Below are 12,273 nucleotides of genomic sequence, written 5' to 3'. Positions count from 1 at the left end.
CCAGGATGGCTTTTTGCTTTTAGGACTTTGCTGGTACAGATTGGGGGGAGTGTGTGGTGAAGTTAAATATTGTCTTTACTGCTGACCAGGGGGTAAAAGTGGAAGAGAAAGGGGATTGAGTCTGATTGTTCTCTTTGAGGACATGTACCCTGTGGTGGCACGTTTTAAGTCAATTCAACACAAGATAGAGTTATTTGGGAAGAGGGAATCTCAACTGAGAAAATGCTGGGCATTTTCTATGGACAAGCCTGTGGTGCATTTTCTTCAATGGTAGCTGGTATGAAATGACCCAGTTTGCCGTGGACAGTGCCACCCCTGGGCAGTCCTGTATGGTAATAAGAAGTATAATCAACACATAATAAAGTAGGCTTCGCAAGCCAGTAAGCAGCACTCCTCCATGACCTCTGCATCAGCTCCTGCCTCCAGGTTCCTGCTGGGAGTTCCTGCCCTGACTTCACTGCTATGACAGAGTGCAAGTGTAAGATGAAAGAAACTCTTTTCTTCCCCAGGTTTCTTTCAGTCATGATGTCCCCCTTCCCCCACCACAGTAGCAGAAACCCTAATTGGGACATTCCCTTTGACCAGACAACATGGACCACACATTAAAGGCACCAATGCTTCCTAGTGACACTTAGGGCTGGGGTCAACATTAAAATACAGTCCCTTAGGGAACATTCCAGATGTAAACTACAGCAATTGGGATGATGAGAGGTTAGATAAATAGGCCAAAGTAATAGAGAGTTCAGAAAGGACAGAGTCATAGTGTATTTGCTGAGGATGACTTCAAGGAAAGGATTATCAGAAGCTTTGGTTCATCATAGTGCCTATGACGAAAGGAAGGCATGGCAGAGCAGGGCCGTTCACGCTGTGCTTGATGAGAAGCAGCAGGAAGAGACTATAGGAAGTGGCCAAGGCAAAAGGGTAGCTCCTAAGGACACTTTCTCCACTGAGACCCAGTTCCCACCTAACCTCCGGCCTGCATATTATGCCAGCGATTAGGAATCCATCAAAATTAATTTACTGATTTTGTCAGTCTTCTACTTTGATCCCCCCTGAAACACCCACATAGAAAAAAAGCAATGCTTTAATCTTGACCTCATCTCTTTCCAATCCATTCAAGTTGACAAGATTAACTTACACAACCATTTGGTTTACTGTAAAGATGATGCCACAGAACAGTGCAAAAACTGTAATAATTTCACTTAAATAGTGCTATGCCAGATGGATATCTATATAGAAGAAAATCAAAAGTTTCATTTTATTTTTTTAATTGTGTAGGTGTCCAGGAAAGGGTATGTACATGCTCAGGCCAAAAGAGGGCATCAGATCACTTGAACTTACACTTGTGTGTGAGCTGCTTTGTATCAGGGCTGGGCATTGAACTTGGGTCCTCTGGAAGAGCAGCAAGTGCTCTCAAGCCCCGAGCCACCTTTCCAGCCCCTGAAAAAAAAATTAATCTGAGTCTTCTTCCTGCGGCCAATGAAGATAAATTTTAGGTAGAATTTAGATCTATGTGTGAAAAAAAAAAATTACTTCTTGATAATGGAAGTAAGGTGAAAGTTATCAGTTGGATGAGATGAAAACTTAAAACATTCCCCTTACCCTTCAAAGATATTGTCATAAAGCAAGAAGGAAAGGATACTTTACTCCAAATATAGCAATAGTGTCCTTGATTCAAAATTCATACAGAACACTTACAAATCTACAGCACAAAATCAGGGGATATAGAAAAAAAATAGAAAAATACTCAAAGATATATGCAGGTAGCTTACAAAAGTGGATGTGCAAATATGCTTAAAACAACACAAAATGTGCTTAAAATCCCGTGTGTGTGCGTGTGTGAGGAGTCAAGTTCACTTGTCACGAAGAAGTGCTCATCAAAATTATCATGATTCACTTCTACATCCACTAAAATAGCTAATTTTTAAAATATCAATACCATCAATGATTTAAAAGACTATGAGGAAACTAGGACTGAAGAACGGTAGTTAAGAGCTCTTGTTGCTTTTACAAAGGACCCAAGTTTGGCTCTCAGCACCCTTGTCATAACCTGCAACTCCAGCTCCCAGGGATCTGGCCCCCTCTTCTGGCCTCAGGCTGCACCTGCACTCATGTGCTCATACATCTTCATACACACATCTGCATAATTAAAAACAGAATAAATATTTTTAAAAAGAATATGAAACAACCATAACTCTTATTCATGACTTACAAGCATGTCAGTTATTACAATCACTTAAAATCGTTCAGTGCTGCTTAATGAGGTTGGAGGCCCCCACATCAGGGGTCCGTTCCATTCTTAAGTTTATGGCTAGCAGAACTATTTGGGTCTATGTACCATGACACTTATATGAGCCTACTTTTATGAACATTACCAACATTGTGCCTGAGTGAAAACAAACTGCATGCTCGTCAGAAGTAGAGTTTGTTTGTTTGTTTAAAAAAAAAAGTTGTGTTTTACACAGTGAAACGCTGTTTGTCAATGAAAATGAATGATCTAACACTGTTTTGTTGCTAAGTCTCACAGAAATAATGTTGTTGAATACAAGAAGCCAAACGGAGGGCTGGAAGGACAGCTCCGGGGGTAAAGGTCAAGCTGCCAAGCCTGACCACCTGAGTTTGATCCCCAGCACCCACATGGTGGAAGGAGAGAAGTGACCTCCGCAAGTTACCCTCTGACCTGCACACACATGCAGTGTCATGTGCATTCTGGTACACACACACACACACACACACACACACACACATATATATATATATATATATATATATATATATATATATATATGAACGGAATGTTTGTCTTTCTTAATAAAAAAAAAACCCCAAACGTAAACAGATACATTCTTTTATATCCAACATTACTCAATCTATAAATAAAGCTTGAAAAACAAAACAAAACAAAAACTATTAATGGGTTATGGAATGTGTGTAAACAAAATCAGTTACCAAATGTTTTGCTGAGGAGGGAAGAAATCCCCCAGTGTTAGTGAGGTTTGCGGTTTGGTTTTGGTCCGTGGCTTTGGCATAAGGCTTCACAATGAATCTTTTTTTTTTTTTTTTAAGAAGCAAGTCACAAGATGACACACAAATATATATTTATAGCAGACTTATATCTGGCTACTTACACCATGAAAGCCAATACTTAAGAGGAGAGAGTTTGTGGGAAGGAAGCTCATTTTTGTTTGGTTTTGTTTTTAAAGGATTGGCCCCTTGGAGGAGAGAGGGAACTGTCACTGTCCTCCATCTCAGGGAACTGAGGCACACCACAGGCCTCCCGGGGACATGGCCAGGAAGATTGTGTTCTATATTCAGTCTTATTCTTCTAAATGGCGGTTCTCAACCTGTGGGTCATGAACCCTCTGAGTTTGGGGTGTCATATATCAGCTAACCTGCCTGTCAGGTATCTACATTACGATTCGTAACAGCAGCAGAATTACAGTTATAAAGTAGTAATGGAAATAATCTTATGGTTGGGGGGAATCACCACATGAGAAACTGAATTAAGGGGGCACAGACAGCATTGGGAAGGCTGAGATCCACTGCTCTAGGGTGGTGACGTCTGGATGGGCCTCAACCTCCTGAGACGTGTTCCTGTGGTTCTTTAGACAGACAAGTGACTTTCTGCACGTATGTGACTCGCGTCAGCTGATGCAAGAGGCTGAAGAGTTAGCAGGAGCACCACACTGTTCTGTCGTTATTAGGCCAGCTCTGTAAACGGAAAGGAGTATTTACCAGTTGTGATATTAATCACTTAGACGCCACCACTCTTTAGAATTTGAAAACTGGGCCAAGGGAGGGGTCGTCACTTCGCAAAGGGTGGGGGGAGGTGACACAGCCTTGCAGAGAACAACTGCCAGAGAAGCGGACATCTACGTTATGCATCCTGCAATAATCAAATCTCTAAGCGACGTCTCCACGTGCTGTAAGTATTCAAACTCATCTTCAGGCATTCGAAACAACTGACAACTTCTTTGTAATGGAATCTGGGGTCAAGAAATGCAGCCTGGGTCAACAGTAAGCAAACCCAGTTCTGTGGATTTCTTTTTTCCTCCCGCTTTTCCTTAAGTGACGTCATACATTGGTGGGAGGGTACTCAGGAAGAGCCTGAGTGTTGAGGGAAGTGGCCTGCAGCTGTCAGTCTTTATCAGAACCCCCCTGATGGACTTTCGAGTCTGGACCTCAGGGGAGGGCTGGCACATGCACTAACATCACTCGTTAGCTCCTCACGTCTGTTTGGTCCCTCCTAGGTGTCCTTGGCCTCAGTTCCTCAGTTCTAGTTGGTAAAGAGCCCCTCTATTCACAGTGGTAAGACATCTTGAGGCTGGCTCTTTTATTCTTTTCTAGAACTGTGGGCTCCTCGGTGGCATTGTGCTGGCTCCGCTTTGCCCTGGCAGCCCACCTGCAGCCATGCTTTATTTCTGCCATGCTATGGAGACTAAGGGCTCAGGTAGCTGCTGCCTCCCATCTAGAGACAAGTTCAGGGCTGATGTGTATGTGTGTGGGTTGTTCGTTCCCATAGGGCCTCAGTTTTCTGCCTCCTCCTCTACCTCTGCTTCTGCCACGCTAGTTAAAAAAAAAAAAAAAATCTCTACAAGAAGGAAGCTCACATCTTTTGGTTCCCTCTTAGACTTTTGTGGTATATAAATGCCAAGCTTTTGATCCCTTTGTTCTCTGCTTCCATGCTGACAGCTTTCCCCAAGGACGGCAAGAGGTGGGAAGAAAATGTGAAGGAGAAAAGAGTCCGCCTGAGTCAGTATGAGGCAATGTTTTTTTTTTTTTTTTTCTCTGCCTGTAGGTACCTGTGAATGTTGGGGGAAAGATCTGGAAAGCATCTTAGTGAACCCCGCTTGGAGGTTAGATGGAACTGGAAGCAGAATGGTACAAAAGGGAAAGGAAGGCTTCCCGGATCCCCGGTACCTACGAAACGTCCAAAATACTGGCAGTAAGCACATATGCCACACACTGTTGCAGCTAAACAGAGTAGGTAACTAACACTGAGAGGCCTATGGACGCGGAAGCCCACGTCAAAGCAAGGGGTGCAGGCCCACTCACAGGTCCTTTCCCAACAGCCTTCAGTGTTTTCATTCTCCACAGTTCTGAGAACTGATCAAAGAATCGCACAGTGGCCAAGTTAAACATTTTTTTTTTTTTCCAAAGAAACATTTCTAAAATCCAAGTGCTAGAGGCACAGTGAATGCATCTGATCCCTGGGGAGTGAGTTGTGAAATGAGCGTAGTATAAGATGCCATGTGATCACCAAAATGGCAGGGGGTTGACCCCGTGTGGTTCAGATAGAGGTGTGGCTGACTGGATAAAGATTGACAAATGGGGTAATGGACGAACGGGCGCACGGATAAATGAATGAGTATGTGTGGGTGTGTTGCAGTCTTGAGACACAGTTTTTTGTTTTGCTTTGTTTTTAGTTTTCCCTGATTTGCTTCCGTGTGACAGATGAGGACCATCCAGGCTACCAGGGTGTGTTGGGTTTTTGTTGCGGTTGTTGTTTGGTTGGTTTTTGTGGACTTGAAACGAGCTAGACTCTTTTTGGAGGAAGGAACCTCAACTGAGGTTGCCTCCATCAGCCTGCCCTGTGGGTGTGTCTGTAAAGCATTTTCTTGATGAAAAATTGATGTGGGAGAGCTCAGACCCCTGTGGGCCCTGTCAGCCCTGAGCAGATGGGTCTGGGCTGTATAGGAAATCAGGCTGAACAAGCCATGGGGAGCAAGACAGTAAGCAGCACCCTCCATGGTTTTCACCTCTGTTCTTGCTTCAGTTCCTGTCCTGACTTTTCTCAGTGATGGACTGTGACCTGGGAGTTGTAAGGTGAAATGATTCCTTTTCTCCACAGACTGCTTTTGGTGATAGTACTTATCCTAGCAACAGAAAACAAACTAGGACAGAGAGTACTCTTCACTCAGCCAATGTCTCTCTCTATATATATAATTATCATATATTCATATTTATTATTATATATGCATATATAAATAATGATTATTACATATTCATGGTATATGCCACTGAGTTATAAAAGGCTATCTTGTGTATGTATAAACTAGACATTGAGAATTGTTTAAGTTACTGTTCTATTGTTGTGAAGGGACATAATAACCAAGGCAGCTTATAAAAGGAAGCATTTAATTGGGGGCTTGCCTGCAATGTCAGAGGTTTAGTCCATTATCGTTGCGGTGGGGAGCATGGCGGCAGGCAGGCAGGCAGGCATGGCGCTGGAGCGGTAGCTCAGAGTGTATATCTTATCTTCAAGATGGAGGCAGAGACAGAGAGAAAGAGGGAGAGAGAGGGGGTGTGGGAGAGCGAGCACACAAGACTGGGCCCGATGTAGGTTTTCTTCTTCTTTTTTTAAGATTTATTTTATTTTATGTGTATGGGTATTTTGCCTGCATGCACAGACAGATGCACCACAGGCATGCCTGGTTCGATGGATCCCCTGGAACTGGAGTTACAGACAGTTGTGGGCTGCCATGTAGATGCTGGGAATTGAACCCAGGCCCTCTAGAAGAGCAGCCAGTGCTCTTAACCCCCCACTCATCTCTCCAGCCCCTTGTATGGGTTTTTGAAACCTCCAATCCCACCGTCAGTGACACACCTTCTCCAACCATGCCACACCTCCTAATCCTTCCTACACAGCCCAGCAACCAGGAATCAAACGCTCAAATGTATGAGCCTCTGGTGGCCATTCCCATTCCAACCACAGCATGATCCTCCATTGCCCTTCATCCTCCTCTTTCTCGCCTCTTTCGTTATTCCCCCGTGTCTCCCTAGATGGTTTCTTTTCTACCGCACACATATATACATATATGATTAGATTTACCGACATAAAATCTAGACATCGTATATGAGAGAAAACATGCAGTTTGTCTTTCTGAGGCAGGCTTAATTCACATAATGTAGTTGGCTCCAGTTGAACCATTTTCGTACAGTGTAACCTCATTCTTTTTATGGATGAAAGAACCCCATTGTGTGCATGTGCTGTGTTCTGCCCATTCCTCTATTACTGGACGCTCACTCGGCTGTTGTGAATAGGGCCACAGAAAACACTGACGTGCAAGTATCTCTGTGATGCGTTGACTTGGAGTCGTCTGGGTAAATACCCAGACGTGATACACCCGGGTCATGTTGGAGACCTATTTCCGGCTGTTTTGAGGAAACTCCATCCTGATTTCCATTATGGCTGGACCTAGTTTACCTTCCCACTAGCAATGTACAAATGTTTCCTTTCATCCACATCTTCACGAGCATTGTTGGTTATTTGCTTGCTTTCTTTAAGACATTTATTTATTTTATGTGTCTACATGCATTCCTGAGTGTGTACATACATACAGGAGCCCTTGGGGGTCAGATGAGGCACAAATCCCGTTGGAACTGGAGTTACAGATGGTTTGGGGCCACCTGGGTTCGGGGAGCCAGACTGAGGTCTTCCGTAAGAGCCGCCAGGCACACAAACTGCTGACCCGTCTCCCCAGCTCTGCCATCTGTCTTCTTAATGACTGTGTTCAGTCTGGGGGAGGCTGAATGTCAGTGTAAGCTCAGTTTGCATTTCCCTGACGGCTGATGAGGTTGATGATGTCTGAATTCCCCGAGTGACTCTTCTAGTTGCCATGGGGAGGGACTAGCTCAACCATTAGGGACACAGAGAGATAGGGTACCACCCTGGGCAATCCCTCTCATGTTTGGAGCAGGAACAGGTGACAGTGTCCCCCGTCAAGTCCTCATAGCCTCTGCTGTTCCCGTGGAACCTTCTAATTTGTGGGCATCACGCGTTGTCCGTCCTTCCTGGTCACTCTGAGAGTGGGGCTCCCTGTAGGAGCAGCAGACATTTCTATATCTCCCTGGAGCCCCTCAGCCAGAGGAGTCCCACCCTCACAGGGGGTGTTTGTTTGGAATTGGGGTGGTGTTTCATCACCTGACTGGGGAAGCCAAGTATACTCGGTGTCCCTCCCAAAATCAGCTTGTCCTATCAGGTACACAAAGGTAGGCAGAGGCCCTCGGTTCTTTCCTATATCCTCATGTAATGCTGGACAGGCTCTACCTGTAGGGACGTGAGCTAAATCAGTAACAAGACACGTAGCAGTGCAGCCCCCCCATTATAGAGAGCCTCCTCACCCTTCAGCATTGTGAGGTATGAACGTGAGCTGAGTCGTGGCAATGATACCTAGGACAGGAAGCCTGAGCCAAACTCCCACCCTCTGGTCTTCTCACAGTTCATCTACGTGGACCTGAAATCTTGTGAATTGGGTGGTCCAGGACTGACTGTTCAAAAGGACCTCCCTCCTTCTGTGATAAGAAAGCCTGTCCCCAGGAGAATTAAGCCCAGAGTGATGATGCCTCTAGAGGCAGGACCAGCCCCTGCCTTCTCTGAAGCCCTACCCTTATCCTCAAGCGTTGAAAAGATTCTTAGGGTGCCCAGCTCCTTCCTCAGTGGGAGAGGTTCTGGATTCTCAAGGAGTGTGGTCAGAGCCATGGTTCTGCCTCCACCAAGAAAGAAATGCATTGCTTGGGCCCATCCCACAGCCACTGAGTCAGAGCAAACAGCCAGGCCCCTTGTCCTACTCTGAGGCAGGGAGACGTAACTGTCCCTCTTCACTGTGGCAGGAGGGGGTTCCAGCCCAGGTGGCGTTAATCTTTAGAGAACACTTCCTGTTTTGTAAGTGTTTCTGTCTCCAGAGCTACTACTATTTCAGAGATAAGAAAATGAACCTGGGCAATGTGTTGGAAGAGCTTTATGAAAAAGTAAACTGAGGCACAGAGTGGTCATAAGAGTCCTGAATAACAAATACAGAGCCAGTTTGGCCTCCTGTAAAAAAAAAAAAAAAGCTCAGTCAGCTCCCTGTCCTAGGGATCAATAGCAGGTGGCCCCATGAGAAACTCCTAGGAATCTGGGAATTCTGAAATGTGTGACTATTCTAACCAGGCTTGGCTGTGTTAAATGAGCAAATGACTCACGTCACCTCAAAGGATAGTTTCTGTTCCAAAAACGTTATCCCAAAGCTTTCATTGGAGAGTATTTCCTTTGTGCACTTCAAAAGGAGATTCAGAACTAGGAAGACGGGTCAGAATGCAAAGGTCTTGTCACTCGAGCAAGATGACCCAAGTTTGATCACGAGGACTCATCCAAAAAGCCAGGTATGGGAGCTGGAGAGATGGCTCAGCGGTGAGGAGCACGTACCGCTCGCGCAGAGGACCTGGGTTTGGCTCCTAGTACGCACATGGCGGCTCAAGTATCTGTAACACCAGATCCAGGCAGCCCGGAATCCTCTCCTGGCCTCCACTGGCACCAGGCGTGCACGGGGCACATGTTCACAGATGCAGGAGAAACACTCGGAGACATAAAATAAAAATTAATAAAATCTAAGCCAGGTGTGGCATCACATGCTAATAATACCAGGGATGCCAATGAGACCATCTGTGTGCTTCAGATGCAGAGGCAGGTAAGCTCAACATTCAGGAGGCAGAAGCAGGAGTATGGGTATTTGAGGTCAGCCTGGGCTACATAGTGAGACCCTGTCTCAAAGGCACTCAATAGCTATTGATATATTGATATCAAAACGCTGCTCACGTCCACCCGTCATAAGACATGCGGTACTCCCGTTTCTCTGGAGGTCATGGAGAATGAGGTCAGCCTCTGGACTCAGGTGTCACGCGAGGGACTACCGCTGCTAAAGGCTCGAAAAGAGTCAGGAGGAAGCCTGTGGCTGAAGCAAAGACAGGTCTCGGGTAATAGACGATTGAGTGACTCCCTTCTGGCAATGAACCACAGAACAGACCTCACAGGGAGAGAAGGCTTGCGTGTTCACGCTCCTCCCCACCCCCTGCTTTTGTGGCTTTTGTCCCCGTGACCTTCTTTACAAATTTTAATTAACAGACTTTATTCTTTGGAGCAGTTTTAAGTTCACACGCACACAAAGAGTAGAAACTACAAAGAGTTTCTCTACTGGGTCTGCCCCCTACCTTTCTCCTATTACTCACAGTTTGCATTCCTGTGATACCTTTGGGATGAATGATGCACAGGGATTGATGTGCCATCCTTAGCTGGAGGTCAGTGTTTCCATTAAGACTCCTGCTGCGCTGATAACTCATATGTACATATAATGTTATATGAAAGTTTTACTGTCTGAAAAACACCTTGTACAGCATCAGGGAATAGGGACAAGGGAAGGGTACCGAGGGACAAATACAAGCAAAGTAAAACGATATGTGTGTGCAGTGTAAAAAGTGTTCTCATAGAACCCATGATTTCATGTGTTCACTAGAATATTAACATTATAAATACATACAAATGCCTTGGCTCTCTTATTCATTTCTTCCTCTCCAGCTCTTAGCCAATGCCTGATCTGTGTGTGTGTTGTGTATGTGCATGCCTGTGGGTCAGAGGATAGTTTGTGAAGTTGCTTGTTGGTTATCATTCCACTTTTCTCGGGAGGGAAGGAGGAATGTGTAACCCTGGCTGTTCTGGAACTCGCTCCATGGACCAGGCTGGCTTCAAACTCAGAAATCCATCTGCCTATCTCCCTCGTGCTGGGATTTTAGACGCGCACCAGCGCTGCCCAGCTCACATTCTGCTTTTACGTGGACACCAGAGATCTGAACTCAGCTCCTCAGGCTTCTGCAACATGCACTTTAAGTTATCTCCCTAGGCCCCACCTGATTTTTTTCCTGTCTCCACGATTTTGCCTTTTGCGGAATGTCGCAGACATGGGTTGGTGTGCTATGTGGCCTACATTCAGACTGGCCTCCTTCAACTGAACAATATGCATTTGTTTCTTTCATGTCTTTGTATGGCTTATCAGCTCGTTTCTTTTTAGCAAGGACCACGTGACCTTTTTAATGTGGGGCAGAAAACCCTGCAGGCTGAGCCAGGCCCTTCTTGCCACCATCTCCCTGGAGGTGGGGGTGCGGGGGGTGTAGAGGTGAGCATTTGCTGGCCGCACATTCTTAGGACAGGTAATGCATTGAGTCTGTCCCCTACCAGCTGCAACGTGCTGGAGTGATGTGACAGATGTGGAAGTGGGGGCAGGAGCAAGTACTAAAACCACCTCAAATGAGAGGCAGGAAGGACAGCATCTCAAGAATGCCCCCATTTTGTTAGTTTACAGCCACTGGTTTCAGGAGGATATGGAGGGCCTGCAATAGACCTTTAAAAGACACATTCCAAGTAAGCATGATGGATCTGACTTCAATTCACCAGCACCCACATGAAACGCTGCAGACCAGGCAGTGTGCACCTGTGACCTTAGTACCTGAGAGAGGAGACAGACAGATCTAGATTCCTGGAGCTTGGTGGCCAGCCAGCCTAGCAGAATCAGAGAGATCCTTTAAAAAAAACAGATCCAGAAGAAAGTGATTGAAGAAGACACCCTATATGGACATCTGGTCTTCACATGTGTGTGCATGAATGTGTAAACATGCACGAAAGAAGAAACATCCTAGCTGGGCTCAGTGGCTCACGCCTGTAATCCCAGCACATTATAGGAGGCAGAGGCAGGCGGATCTCTGTGAGTGCAAGACCAGCCTGATCTACAAAGCAAGTGTAGGACAGCCTAAGCTACACTGAAGAAGAAGGAGGAGGAGGAGGAGGAGGAGGAGGAGGAGGAGGAGGAGGAGGAGGAGGAGGAGGAGGAGGAGGAAAAGAAGGAGAAGGAGAACAAGAAGGAGGAGAAGGAGAAGAAGAAGGAGGAGAAGAAGACACATACATCTTCAGACACATTAGACACACACACACACACACACACCCCGCCTTGTAGGAGGTACAACCTGCCACCTGAATAGCACAGACAGAATGGTGACACAAGGAACCCTCCTGGCCTCTGCCACGTGTTAACCCTTTCCCCCAAAATCAGGCAAGGAAAGAGAATTCCCAAAGGTGAAAGATCACCCTCCAACTGCCTTAAATCAGCATGGCTGAGGCCAGCAAGTTGTAACAGCTGCCTGGCTGCCTTCTGCCTTCTCCCCCCGACCCCCTTCAGTAAATGGTGCTTCAGAGGAACCGGGCAGCATCTGGACACCCCCCCCCCCAACACAGGCAGGCTCAGTTTGATCTCATCTGTCCCACTCCCCCAGGGCCAGGACAAAAGTGTCACTCTGCGTGTGACACGGTGGCCTGATTTGTTCTCACCCCTGCAGTCCCTGTCAATGACTCCCGACTTCCCAGCCTCCTTTGGTCCTGCTTTCTTCTTTGGCTGGCATTATTTATCGCAGCAAAACGAACAGAGGAGCGAGCACTCTCAGGAGTGCCAGTCGCCCACAGTTCCTTAA

The 12,273-nt window shown here is 46.2% G+C and overlaps 1 long non-coding RNA gene across 1 annotated transcript; it reads right to left on the bottom strand.

Moving 5' to 3' along the window:
• Positions 1 to 7,313: 7,313 nt before the first annotated feature.
• Positions 7,314 to 9,380, bottom strand: LOC129665739 (uncharacterized). Its single transcript, XR_008718415.1, has 3 exons — positions 8,970 to 9,380; positions 7,925 to 8,050; positions 7,314 to 7,819 (listed from the first exon to the last, which is right to left on the bottom strand). It is a non-coding gene; the product is annotated as an uncharacterized LOC129665739 (long non-coding RNA).
• Positions 9,381 to 12,273: the final 2,893 nt, after the last annotated feature.

This window comes from Psammomys obesus, unplaced genomic scaffold (genome assembly GCF_907164565.1).
Source record: "Psammomys obesus unplaced genomic scaffold, mPsaObe1.curated_primary_1811, whole genome shotgun sequence".
Lineage (NCBI taxonomy): Eukaryota > Metazoa > Chordata > Mammalia > Rodentia > Muridae > Psammomys > Psammomys obesus.
This window is presented reverse-complemented; position numbering and strand designations above follow the sequence as displayed.